Source organism: Ictidomys tridecemlineatus, chromosome 8, assembly GCF_052094955.1.
Source record: "Ictidomys tridecemlineatus isolate mIctTri1 chromosome 8, mIctTri1.hap1, whole genome shotgun sequence".
NCBI classification, from domain to species: domain Eukaryota; kingdom Metazoa; phylum Chordata; class Mammalia; order Rodentia; family Sciuridae; genus Ictidomys; species Ictidomys tridecemlineatus.
Genome location: NC_135484.1, coordinates 118961731 through 118974222, shown reverse-complemented (window position 1 = coordinate 118974222; position 12492 = coordinate 118961731).

Genomic DNA, 12492 nt, shown 5'->3' with positions numbered 1-12492 from the left:
CTATGGTAACACATTTAGGTGGTGTCAAATTTTAAAAATATATAAACTATTTTTGCAGTAAGTATTCTTGAATCTACATAATTTGTGTGGTTGTCTGTTTCATGGGTCAAAACTCTTGGTCCTTAAGTGTGGCCAATGTCATTCTCCAAAGATCAGTGCAGGACTTTGTATTCCAGTCAGCAAGGTCTATATGTATGTCCTTACTCTTTTCAACCCTAGGTATTAGGCAAAATGGCATATCATTGTTGCTTTAAATTTATATCTTGTTGCTGGGCATGATAGTGCATGCCCAGAATCTCAGCTACTTGAGGGGCTGAGGCAGGAGGATCCCAAGTTCAAGCCCTGCCTGAGCAGCTTAATGAGACTCTGTCTCAAATAAAATATAAAAAGGGTTTGGAATGTAGCTCAGTGATACAGTGTCCTTGGATTCAATTCCTAGTACAAAAAAAAAAAAAGAAGTATTTTGTTGTTAGAGTTAACATTATTTTCATCTATGTAATGATGATTCATGATTCTTCTTTTGTGAGTTTCCTGTCTGTGCTTTAGGCCCATTGTGTTATTGGTAAAGCCATTTTTGTATCACCTCCTTAGTTGAGGCAGCAGCTGAGGAGCCAAGGGTATAGGGATCTGGGAAGGGGACACCTGGTGTGAAAAGCCCCTCCTTTTGCCCGCTTTGATTTTCTGATTGGGGGATTTGGTGTTGGTGAGTAGCAAAAGGAAAATAGGAAGAAACATTAGGCTTCTCATGGAACCACAAAGAAAAAACCTGGGTGGAAAGAACTGAGCTTGCCATTTCTGTTGTGTTGCTGACCTCATAGCATTTTAGAGAAGGAGGCTGGGGTACTCGGCTAGAGCTTGGGAAAAAGAAGAATTGGCAATGGAGACAAAGACATTGTTAGGTGGAAGGGGAACCAGGAGTGGTGTAAGGCAGAAACTGTTTAAGGATAGTGTCAGGAAGGTGCTTGGTTCATTCCTTGCTTATCCTGCCTGAGGTTAGGCAGAATGAACCTGCCCAGGCTATCTAAGCTGTTCCTGGGTCTCACTCACTGTCTTCTAGGACCTTACATCCCCAAAGAATATGGAGACTTGCCTAAGAGCTTGCTTTTCCTTCATAAAGGCTTCCCAGAGGTTGATGCTAACCATGATGGTATGGTCATTAAAGTGATCTACAGCATGGCAGGGACACAAAGTTTTCTCTGGTGAAAATGACCCCTTTCCTTATAATATCCCATCAAAGAGAGGTTCATGCTCAACTGATTTTTCTTTCAGTGTATATTTCCTGAGTGGGATAACCTGTCAATCATGCATACTTCAGGTTCTGACCTTCAGAGGATCAATCGTCTTTGAGCTGGGCCCTGATAATGTGACTAAACACAAAGAAGACAACAGCTCACCATAGATATAAAAATAAGCAAAATTGACCCCATGCTGATAAATCAATCTTTCCTTCTTTCTTCACTTCTTCCATCCTTCCTCTGATTCTCTCTCTCTTTCTTTCATAATGAGGATCAAACCCAGGGACATTCTACCACTGAGCTATATCCCCAGTCCTTTTTAGTTTTTATTTTGAGACAGGATTTCACAAAGTTGCCAAGGCTGGCCTCAAAATCAAGATCTTCCTGCTTTAGCCTCCTGAATATTTTACATGTACTATCACTCTGGCCTCCTCTCCCTGACTACTACTACTACTACTACTACTACTACTACTACTACTACTTCTTCTTCTTCTTCTTCTTCTTCTTCTTTTGATATGTGTGTGGGGGTGAGAAACTGATGTGACTCCATTTTTGAAAACAGCTTCTACCTCAAAGCCTGTCCAACGAAGGGGGTGTGACCCTTGTCCTTGGAAAAACCCACAGAGAGCTCCTAGGCACATATCCACCCTGCTGAGTTGTTTTTCCAAAAATAGAGAGATCTGCGGAGCCAGGTGTCCCTGACTCAGTTAGGCTAGGTGAGGACCCATAGCAACCCTCTAGCAGCCACCAATCAGCATGAGACAGGGAAAACACCTGGGATGCCAGATGACCCCCCAGTAGTTTATGGTGGTTGATAACATGTTGGGAAACCATGTAGCTTAGCACAAACACCCCTCATGGCTTAAAACAATCAGTTCAAAGGAATCCCCCTCTTTTACTAACCAATCACTCCTACTCAACTTGTTCCCGCCAGTGAATGTGCTAATCAATGTTAATTGTTGTTTGACTTTCCCTCGGTGTGAAATGACTTTCTGTATGATGTTGTGACACATAGAGTATCCCCCCAAACCTATAAAATCTCATTGAACAAAGGACCAGGACTTACTCCTCAGGACTGCTATGTCGGGAATGGTTGTTGAGTCCAGGCTCGAGCTTGCAATAGAGACTCTTGTGTGATTGCATCGGATTGGGCTCCTGGAGGTCTATTGGGGTCCCATGAATCTGGCATTACAGGGGCAGTACCAGAGATTGAACTCAGGGGCACTCAACCACTGAGCCACATCCCAAGCCTTATTTTGTATTTTATTTAGAGTTGCTTAGCGCTCTGCTTTTGTTGATTCTCCTGCCTCAGACCCCTGAGCTGCTGGGTCTCCCAGACTTCTTATGAGGTAGTGTTCATGCCTCAATTCCTGGATCTTTTCTATCTTTTCCTGTCCCTAGGTGATCTCATACAGTTTCATGGTTCCCCACCAGATTTAAATAGTTTCTTCAAAGACCATGTTTGTGTTGACAACTTCAAATTACGATTTCTAGATCAGACCACTCCCTGGAATTCCAGACTTGTACTTCAATGTCTGGTGAGTACTTTAAACCCAATTTGCCCAAAATTGATCTGATTTTCCACTATAAACCTTCTCCTTCCTACTGATAGAAATGGTTCTTGCGATTTTTTTTTTTTTTTTGGTACTGGGGATTGAATGCAGGGAGCACATAACCACTGAGCCATATCCCCAGCCCTTTTTATTGAGAAATAAAGTCTCACAAAGTTTCTTAGAACCTCACTAAGTTACCCAGGCTTGCTTTGAACTCGTGATCCTCCTGCCTCAGCCTTTCAAGTTGCTGGAATTAAAGGCATGTGCCATTGTGTCTGGCTTCCAATCTGTCTTAAATCCCATTGTTTCTACCTTTAAAATGTATCCAGATTCAACTCTTGAATCTCCTTTCCCCCTACTGCTGCCCTTGCTTTTCTAGGCCATTTATCTACACCGCAGCCAGAATGAATCTGTTAAAATGTGAGTTAGGTCATGTAACTTCTCTGCTCAAAATTCTTTAATTACTCGGAGTAAAGCTAACTTCCTTGCAGGGCCTTCAAGGTCCTACACATCCACCCTATCACTCCTGGCCCCATTTACCTTTCTGAGCTAACTGCAGTTATTCCTCTTATTCATTGTGCCACATTGGCCTCCTCACTGTTCTTTAAACAGGTTCATGCATACCCCAGGGCTTTTACATTTGCTCTTCCTGCTGCCTGGATCTTCTCCTCCCCCACCTATCTGCATAACTCCTTCCTTCACAAAAGACACTTTTTCTTGAGGTATTCCTTGTCTATCCTATTCTCAAATTGGAAGTTCTCTCCTATGTTTCCCATCCCCTTTGGTTCTTCTTTTTATTGCTACTTTTTTTTAAACCATCTAACTAGCATGTTATATATTTCATTTATTTTTTTTTATTTAATGACTGGCAGTTCCCCAAAGGCAGAGATATTTTTATGTTTTATTTACTTATTTTAGGCTTGTGTGAAGCAGAACCTCAATTGACCATGTACTATCTCATTTAAAATACCCCCAGAAGCGCAAGACCCTGGGTTCAATCGTTAATACTGCAAATAAAAAAACAAAAACCTTCAGGAGCAGAATATTATTACTTCCATTTACAGTGATATGTGGAGCTCAAAGCAGTTGAGTCACTTGCCCAAGGTCATGTAGCTACTGAGTTTCAGACAGAGGGTGTTTACTTCCAAACCCATGTTCTTTCAACCTGGAAGCACCATCTATCTTAGTGGGAATTATATTTTTTGTCATTTAAAAAATAATGTGAGAATGACTGGAAAATAAGTTTCTACTTGGGATTGCACCAGAAACCATAGATCCAGACATTCCTGTATGACTTTACGTACCACATTCAATGCCATTTTCAAGAAGTACTGTTGCATGTGATTTGCTCATTTATTCATCCAAAAATTCTTTGTTGAGCACTTGCTGTATGCCAGGCTCTGTTTTATGCTCTGAATTTTCAGTAGTGTACAAAATGACAGACAGCAAGTAAATGTAAAATACAGTATCAGGTAGTTATAAGGAGTATGAGGTAATATAAAGAAGGGTAAGAGAGAATGACTTTGGGGTTATTTTAAATTGGGAGGTCAATAAGAGATGTCCACTTTAGCTTCAAAATAAACTCTAAATCAGACAGCTACTCACCACACCACCATCAAATCCTACTGGATATATTGCAATAGTATCCCACCTGGTTCCCTTGCTTCCATGTTTCCCCCAACCCCTAGCCCAAGCCATTCCCTACATGGTGACCTTTGAAAAATGATGGTGGCAAGGTGAGAAGGGGTCTGATACGAAATATGTTTTGAAACCGGGGTTGTCATGGTTTGACTGAATTAGGGATATGCAGGTTGGGTCTCTGGGAAGCAGACATTGAGATTTAATCTGGAGTTGGGATGAGGAAGCCAGGCCTTTACATCCACACATTATTCATCCATGAGGTGGTTTGACTCTGAAAAGAGTGTGACTTTGGGGAGGCAGTTATCTTCAGTCTACAAAGAGGGCTGAGAGCTAAGGACTGGACAACACATCAATGAAATTCTCTAATGGAGAACTCTGAAACACTCTACCAAAAAAGAACAGAGTATAACATTTTTTTTAGGTGCACCTGGAACATTCTCCAAGCTAGACCATATGCTAAGCCATAAAACAAGTCTCAATGATTTTAAAGGGATTGAAATCACGCAAAATATGTACTCTGATCACAATAGAATTAGAAATCAACAATGAAAACAAATTTGGGAAAATTCTAATATGCAAAAATTACACACACACTTCTAAACAACCAACAAATCAAAGAAGCAATCATAGGCAAATTAGAAAATATTTTGAGCTGAATGAAAAAAAAAACACACCAGAATTTTCAAGATGCAGATAAAATTGTTTATAGAAACTTTTTATAGTTGATAATACCTATGTTAGAAAAAAATAAAGAATAAAGATTATAATAATATAAACTTCTACCTTAAGAAACTAGAAAAAGGGCTAGGGTTGTAGCTCAGTGGTAGAGCATTTGTCTAGCACATGTGCGGCCCTGTGTTCCATCCTCAGCACCACATAAAAATAAATAAATAAAATAAAGATATATGTACACACACACACACACACACACATACCTACACACACACACACAACTGGAAAAAGAACACATGGTAAACCCAAAGCAAGCCATAGGAAGGAAATAATAAGTATTGAAGTGAAAATAAATAAAAGAGAAAATAAAAAATAATAGAGAAAATTAATGAGTCCCAAAGCTGTCTTTTTGTCAAGGTTAACAATTTTGATAATTCCTTAGTTAGCTTGATGAATAAAAAGAGAAGACATAAATTACTAAAATCAGGAATGAAAGGGGGGACATCAATACTGATGTAACATGAGAAAATCATCAACTATTATTTGTTAACATATTAGAAGTGATGTAATAGACAATTTCCTAGAATAACACATGTTGCTAACATTGACTCAAGGGGAAAAAAGAAAATCTGAATAGACCTATAAGAAGTAAATAAATGGTAGGGGAGGGGAGGGGAAAGGGGGATAGGAAGGGCAGCAGAATAAAATAGACACTAGTATTGCTGTATGTATATATGTGGCTGTGTAACCACTGTGATTCTGCAACCTGTATACTTAGAAAAATGAGAAATTATACCCCATTTGATTCAAATGTATAATATATCAAGATCATTGTATTATCATGAACAACTAATAAAAAAGAAGTAAATATATCGAATTAGTAATTAACATCCAATAATCAAGTAATATACCAAATTTGTTAGAATAAAGGACAAAAATAACATAATCATCTCAGTAAGTACAGAAAAAGCATTTGATAAAACCCAATACCTGTTAATGATAAAAACTTGACAAATTACAAATAGAGGGGAACTTACTCAACTTGGGAAAGTGTGTTTATGAAAATATTAATATCACATACCTGAAGGTGAAACACCAAATGTTTTACCCCTATACTTGGGAACAAAGATCTCTTTAATATTGCAGGGGAGTGTACACCAGACAGTGTAAGCATTCAGATTGGAATGGAGAAAATGAAAAGGAAGGCTATGGAAGAAGTAAAACTATATTTCTTTGCACATGACATGATATTATATGCAGAAAATTCTAACAAACCCCTCCAAATACTCTTAGTACCAATGAAAAAGTCTAGCAAGTTCTCAGGATACAACATCAATACTCAAAGTCCAAGTATATTTCCATATTCTAGCAATTTAACAATGAAATTAAAGCCAGACATGGTGGCTTACACCTATAATTCAAGGGACTCGAAAGGATGAGGCAGGATTGCAAGTTTGAGGCCAGCCTCAGTAATTTAGTGAGACCCTAATCAACTTAGTGAGACCCTGTCTCAAAATAAAAAATATAAAGGGCTGGGAATGTAGCTTAGTGGTAAAGTGTCCAGTACAAAAAACAGCAGTAAAAACCAAGAAATTAGGAAAACAATTCCATTCCAATATTATCAAAAGAATAAATTTCTCTGGAATAAATTTAATAGAAGATGGCATGATTCATTCACTGACTACAACATTGCTGAAAATAATTTAAAATACTGAAATAATTAGCATTCAATTTTCCTAGGTAAGAAGATTACTATTATTACTATTATAATACTAAACAAATTGATCTAAAGATTCAATATGTTTCCTATCAAAAGCCCAGCTGATTTAATTTTTTTTTCAGAAATTGGCAAGTTGATAACAAAGTTCATATGAAAATGTTAAGGATCTAGAATAGCCAAACAGTTTTTTAAAAAGAACAACAGAGAACTTGCAGTTCTCAATTTTGAAAGTTACTATAAGACTATGGAAATCAGCATGATATTGGTAGGTTAGACACATAGATAAATGCCATAGAATTGATTTATGATTAATTAATTTTTAAAAAGGTACCCAGGTATCTCAAGGTGGTGAAGTCTTTTCAACAAATAGTACTGGAACCGTTGTGTCTCCACATGCAAAAGAATGAATTTGGACTCTAACCTTATACCATATATAAAAATTAACTCAAAGTTGACCATAAACCTAAATGAAGGAACTAAAACTATAAAACTATTAGAAGAAAGTCTGAGAGTAAATATTCATGATCTTGGGTTATTAAGAAAATGATTTCTTGCACATGATAGAAAATGTACAGCAATCAAATAGAATATTGATAATTGGGTTTCATTGAACTTAGAAACTTTGGGCTCAGTGGCATACACTTATAATCCCAGTGGCTCTGGAGGCTAAGGCAGGAGGATCACAAGTTCAAGGTCACCTTGGGCAATTTAGTGAGACTCTTATCTCAAAATAAAAAATAAAAACAATTGGGGATCTAATTCAGTGTCCCTGGGTTTAATCTCTAGTAAAAATAAATAAACAAGCAAACAAATAAATAAAAATTTAAAAATACATTTTTTTTTAATATTGGAAACTTTGGTGCTCTGAAAGGCACCATAAAGAAAGTGAAAAGATAAACAACAAAATGGGGAATAAATATTTGCAAATCATATATTGGCTAAGGGACTTTTATCCAGAATATAAAAAGAACTCTTATAACTCAGTAATGATCATTTAAAAATGGGCAAGAAGCTAGATGCAGTGGCAAAAACCTGTTTCCAGTGGTTCTGGAGGCTGAGGCAGGAGGATTGTAAATTCAAAGCCAGCCTCAGCAACTTAGCAAGGCCCTGTCTCAAAAAAAAAAAAAAAAAAAAAAAAAAAGGCATGAGATTTGAATAGGCATTTCCCCCAAATAAACACATAAAATTTAGCTTGTCAGGGTCCCCACCACTTGAATCCATAGGTTTATATCTTTTGCCTAATTTGGTTTGGTTTTGTTTTTCAGAAGGGGGATTGAACTCCGGGCCTCATTTGTGCTAGACAAGGTATTCTGCCACTGAGCTATATCCCCAACTCTTACCTTTTATCTAATCTTGGAGCTTTTCAGCCATTATTTATTTTAATGGAACAAGAGTTCCATTATTTTCTTCTCCTTCAGTGATTTTTTTTTTTTTTTTTTTTTTGCGGTACTAGGAGTTGAATCCTGCACCTTGTAAATGCTAAGCAAGCACTTTACCACTGAGCGCGCCCCCCACTTTTTAAAAAAATTGTTTTGAGATAGGTTCTTACTAAGTTGTCTAAGTTGGCTTCAACTTTCAACCTTCCTGCCTCAGACTCCACAATAGCTGAGATTACAGGTATCTAACCACTGTGCCCAGTTCCTTCTGAGATTCTTATGATGTGAATGTTTACTTTTTTGTTAGTCCAACAAATCTCTGAACCTCTGTTCGTTTTTTCAGTCTATTTTCTCTCTTTCAGTCCAGATTAATTTATATCTTCCATTTTTAAAATAGCTTTATTTTATTTATTTATTTTTATGTGGTGCTGAGGATAGAACATTCACAGGTGCCAGGTAAACGCTCTACCACTGAGCCACAACCCTAGCCCTGTATACCTTCCATCTTTAAGTTCACTTTATTTTTCCTTTATACTTTCCATTCTGCTGAGTTTTTAATTTTGATTACTGAATTTTTAAGTCCTAAAATTTCTACTTAGTTATCCTTTATATCTTATTTCTTTGCCAATACTATTTATGTTTTTCATTTAAAGAGAGTTTATAAGTACTTGTTGAGGCATTTTATTTTATTTTTTCTTTCTGGTACTGGGGATTGAACCCAGGAGTTTTCTACTACTAAATCCAGATGCAACCCTTTTTGTTTTTATTTTGAGACAGGGCCTCTAAATTGTGAAGGCTACCTGGAACTTATGATCCTCCTGCCTCAGCCTCCTGAGTATCTGGGATTATAGGCATGGGCCACTTAACCTGGCTTTATTGAAGTATTTTTCTTTTCTCTCTTTCCTTCCTTCCTTTCTTTCTTGTACTGGGACTTGAATCCAGGGGCACTTCACCATGGAACTACATCCTCAGCCCTTTTTTATTTTTTATTTTGAGATAGGATCTTGCTAAATTGCCCAGGTTGGGCTTGAACTTGCAATCTTCCTGCCTTAGCCTCAAGAGAAGCGGGGATTACAGGCATATGCCACCATTCTTGGAGAAGCACTTTTAATACTTGCTTTAAAATACTAGTCTGTGCCGAGTCTGGATGTGAATGCCTGTAGTCCCAGCAGCTGGAGGCTAGAGCAGGAGGATCATGAGTTCAAAGACAGTCTCAGCAATGTAGAAAGACCCTGTCTCAAAATAAAAAATTAAAAAAGGGCTGGGGATGTGGCTCAGTGGTTAAGTGACCCCGAGTTCAATCTCCCCTCTCTCCTCAAAGTACCTGTCAGCTTTAAATGTATCAGATAATTTCATCTTTTAGGTCATCTTGAATTTTAGGTCAATTGTTGTTTCTTATTTTATTTGAGATCTTTCTTATTCTTGGTATGATAAATGAGTTTCACTTGTATCCTGGACATTTTGGATATTATGAGACTCTGGATCTACTTAAATCTGTTTTAGCAGGCGTCTTCTGACATCGTGCCAGTGTAGGATAGAGAGTGCTGATGCATTGCAGTCAGGAGGGGTAGGCTTCTGCTGACATACATTGACTGCGAAAGTGTGAGGTCCCTTATTTCAGCTCCCCAATTAGTCCCTAGAAACATGATGGAGAGAAGTCTGGTGCCATCAGGCAGGGCTGATAATCCTGGCTTTCCACTTGGTCTTCTCTGATGCCATGCCAGCAGTGGGGAGGGGTACTTCAGCTGCGTGAGAGTCAACATCTAAATTGTCATGTCTAAACTTCCCATTCAGCCTTCCTGGTAGGTGAGGTGAAGATCTCCCCTACCACTATGGTGTTTACCTCGGGTAGACAGCAATTTTCTACAAGTTTTCTATATTGTCAGGATGTCTCTTTCTTGATTATTTGGTTAAAGTTTTTTTTTTTTTCCTGTGCCTGTTGAAATTTCCTGGTTGCTGGCTTTTCCAGTACCCAGTTCCATATATGTGAGGTAAAAACAAAACTCAGAAAACTCACTATCATATTCTTTTTTAATTTTTTTTTTTGAGAGAGGGAGATTTTATTTTTATTTTTATTTTATTTTATTTTATTTTTTTTATTGGTTGTTCAAAACATTACAAGGCTCTTGACATATCATATTTCAAACATTAGTTCCAAGTGAGTTATGAACTCCCATTTTACCCCAAATACAGATTGCAGAATCACATCGGTTACACATACACATTTTTACATAATGCCATATTAGTGACTGTTGTATTCTGCTATCTTTCCTATCCTCTACTATCCCCCCTCCCCCCCATCTTCTCTTTTTATCCCATCTACTGTAATTCGTTTCTCTCCTTGTTTTTTTTTTTCCCCCCTTTCCGAGAGGGAGATTTTTTAATATTTATTTTTTAGTTTTCGGCAGACACAACAACTTTTTGTATGTGGTACTGAGGATTGAACCTGGGCTACACGCATGCCAGACAAGCGCACTACCACTTGAGCCACATCCCCAGCCCCTCACCATCATATTCTTTGGAGCTTGAGATTTTTAGCCAATCTGTTTTCTCATCTCAATTTTATTTTATTTGTTTTATATATAAAATTCAGGATTGTGGTTGCATTTCTTAGGAAGAATCAGAAGTGCATTTATTCCATCTTGTCCTGGAACTGAAAACCAGCTTCGCAAATCCTTAAAATGTTCGTTGTAGATTTACCACAAGGCCCACAAATTCCATATTGTCCAAGAAAAATGAAAGTATATGTCCACATAGGTACATGTATAATAATGTTCATTGCAGTATTATTTACAACATCCATAAAATGGAAACAGCCCAAATATCCATCAGTTGGTGAACTGGTAAACAGCATATGGTACATCCATACAATGAAACTAGCAATAAAAAGGAATGAGGTACTGATATGTAAATGTGCCTAAAAAACATGCCAAGTGAAAGAGTTCTAAGTAAAAAGATCACATATTGTATGATTCCATTTACACTAAATGATCATAATAGACAAAACTACAAAGACAGAAAGATTAACTATTGCCTAGCCATCGGGGTTGCAATGGGGCATGAGTGCAAATGAGCATAAGGTGTTTCCTTCTTTTTCAGTGCTTGGTATTGAACATGGAATTCAGGGCCTCATGCATCTAAGATAAGTGTTCTATAATTGAGCTATACTCCCTGCTCCAACGTAAGGTTTCTTTTGGAGGTGATATAATCTAAAATTAGATTATGGTGATAGTTTCACAACACTATGAATACACTAAATTCATTGAATTGTGTACTTAAAATGGATAAATTTTGTGAGGTATAAATTGTGCCTCAATAAATCTGTAAGAGGATAGGTGTACAGACATTTTATGTTTTGAAATATCTTCAAGAATTTTGTTATGGAGAGTTGAGGAAAGATATATGGCAGGAGAGCATATGAGGCTTTTAAAAATTTTATCACAGAAAACTCAAACATACACATAAGCTGAGACAATTAAACAAAGAACTCTCACATACCCATCATCCAGATGTAATAAATTATTATTTCAGGAATACTCTGGTTCCATCTCTCTCTCTCTCTCTCTTTTTTTTAAAGAGAGAGAGAGAGAGAGAGAGAGAGAGAGAGAGAGAGAGAGAGAGAGAGAAATTTTAATTTTTTTTTTTTTTTTAGTTTTTGGCGGATACAATATCTTTATTTGTATGTGGTGCTGAGGATCGAATGAGGCTGGAGCCACATCGCAGCCCCCTCTGTTTCCATCTCTACTCCCACACTCCATCCTAGATTATTAGAACAAATTCTAGATATTTCATTTCTTTTTTTTTTTTTTCTGGTTTTGCTATTGGAAATTGAACTCAGGGGCACTCGACCACTGAACCACATCCCCAGCCCTATTTTGTATTTTATTTAGAGACAGGGTCTCAATGAGTTGCTTACTGCATCGCCATTGCTGAGGCTGCCTTTTTGATCCTCCTGCCTCAGCTTCCTGAGCTGCTGGGATTACAGGCCTGCGCCACGGTGCCCAGCCCCTAGACATATCATTTCTAATGTTAGTATTTTAGTATTTCTAAAAGGTAAGGAGTCAGAGGGGTGTGGTGGCATATGTCTGTAATCCCAGTGGCTCATGAAACTGAGACAGGAGGCTGACGAGTTTAAAGCCAGCCTCAGCAAAAAGTGAGGTGCTAAGCAACTCTGTGAGACCCTGTCTCTAAATTAGAAATAAGGCTTGGGATGTGGCTCAGTGGTCATGTGCCCCTGAGTTCAATCCCCGGTGTAAAGGTAAAATTTCCAAGCTGATTCTAAGCCGCAGAGCCTG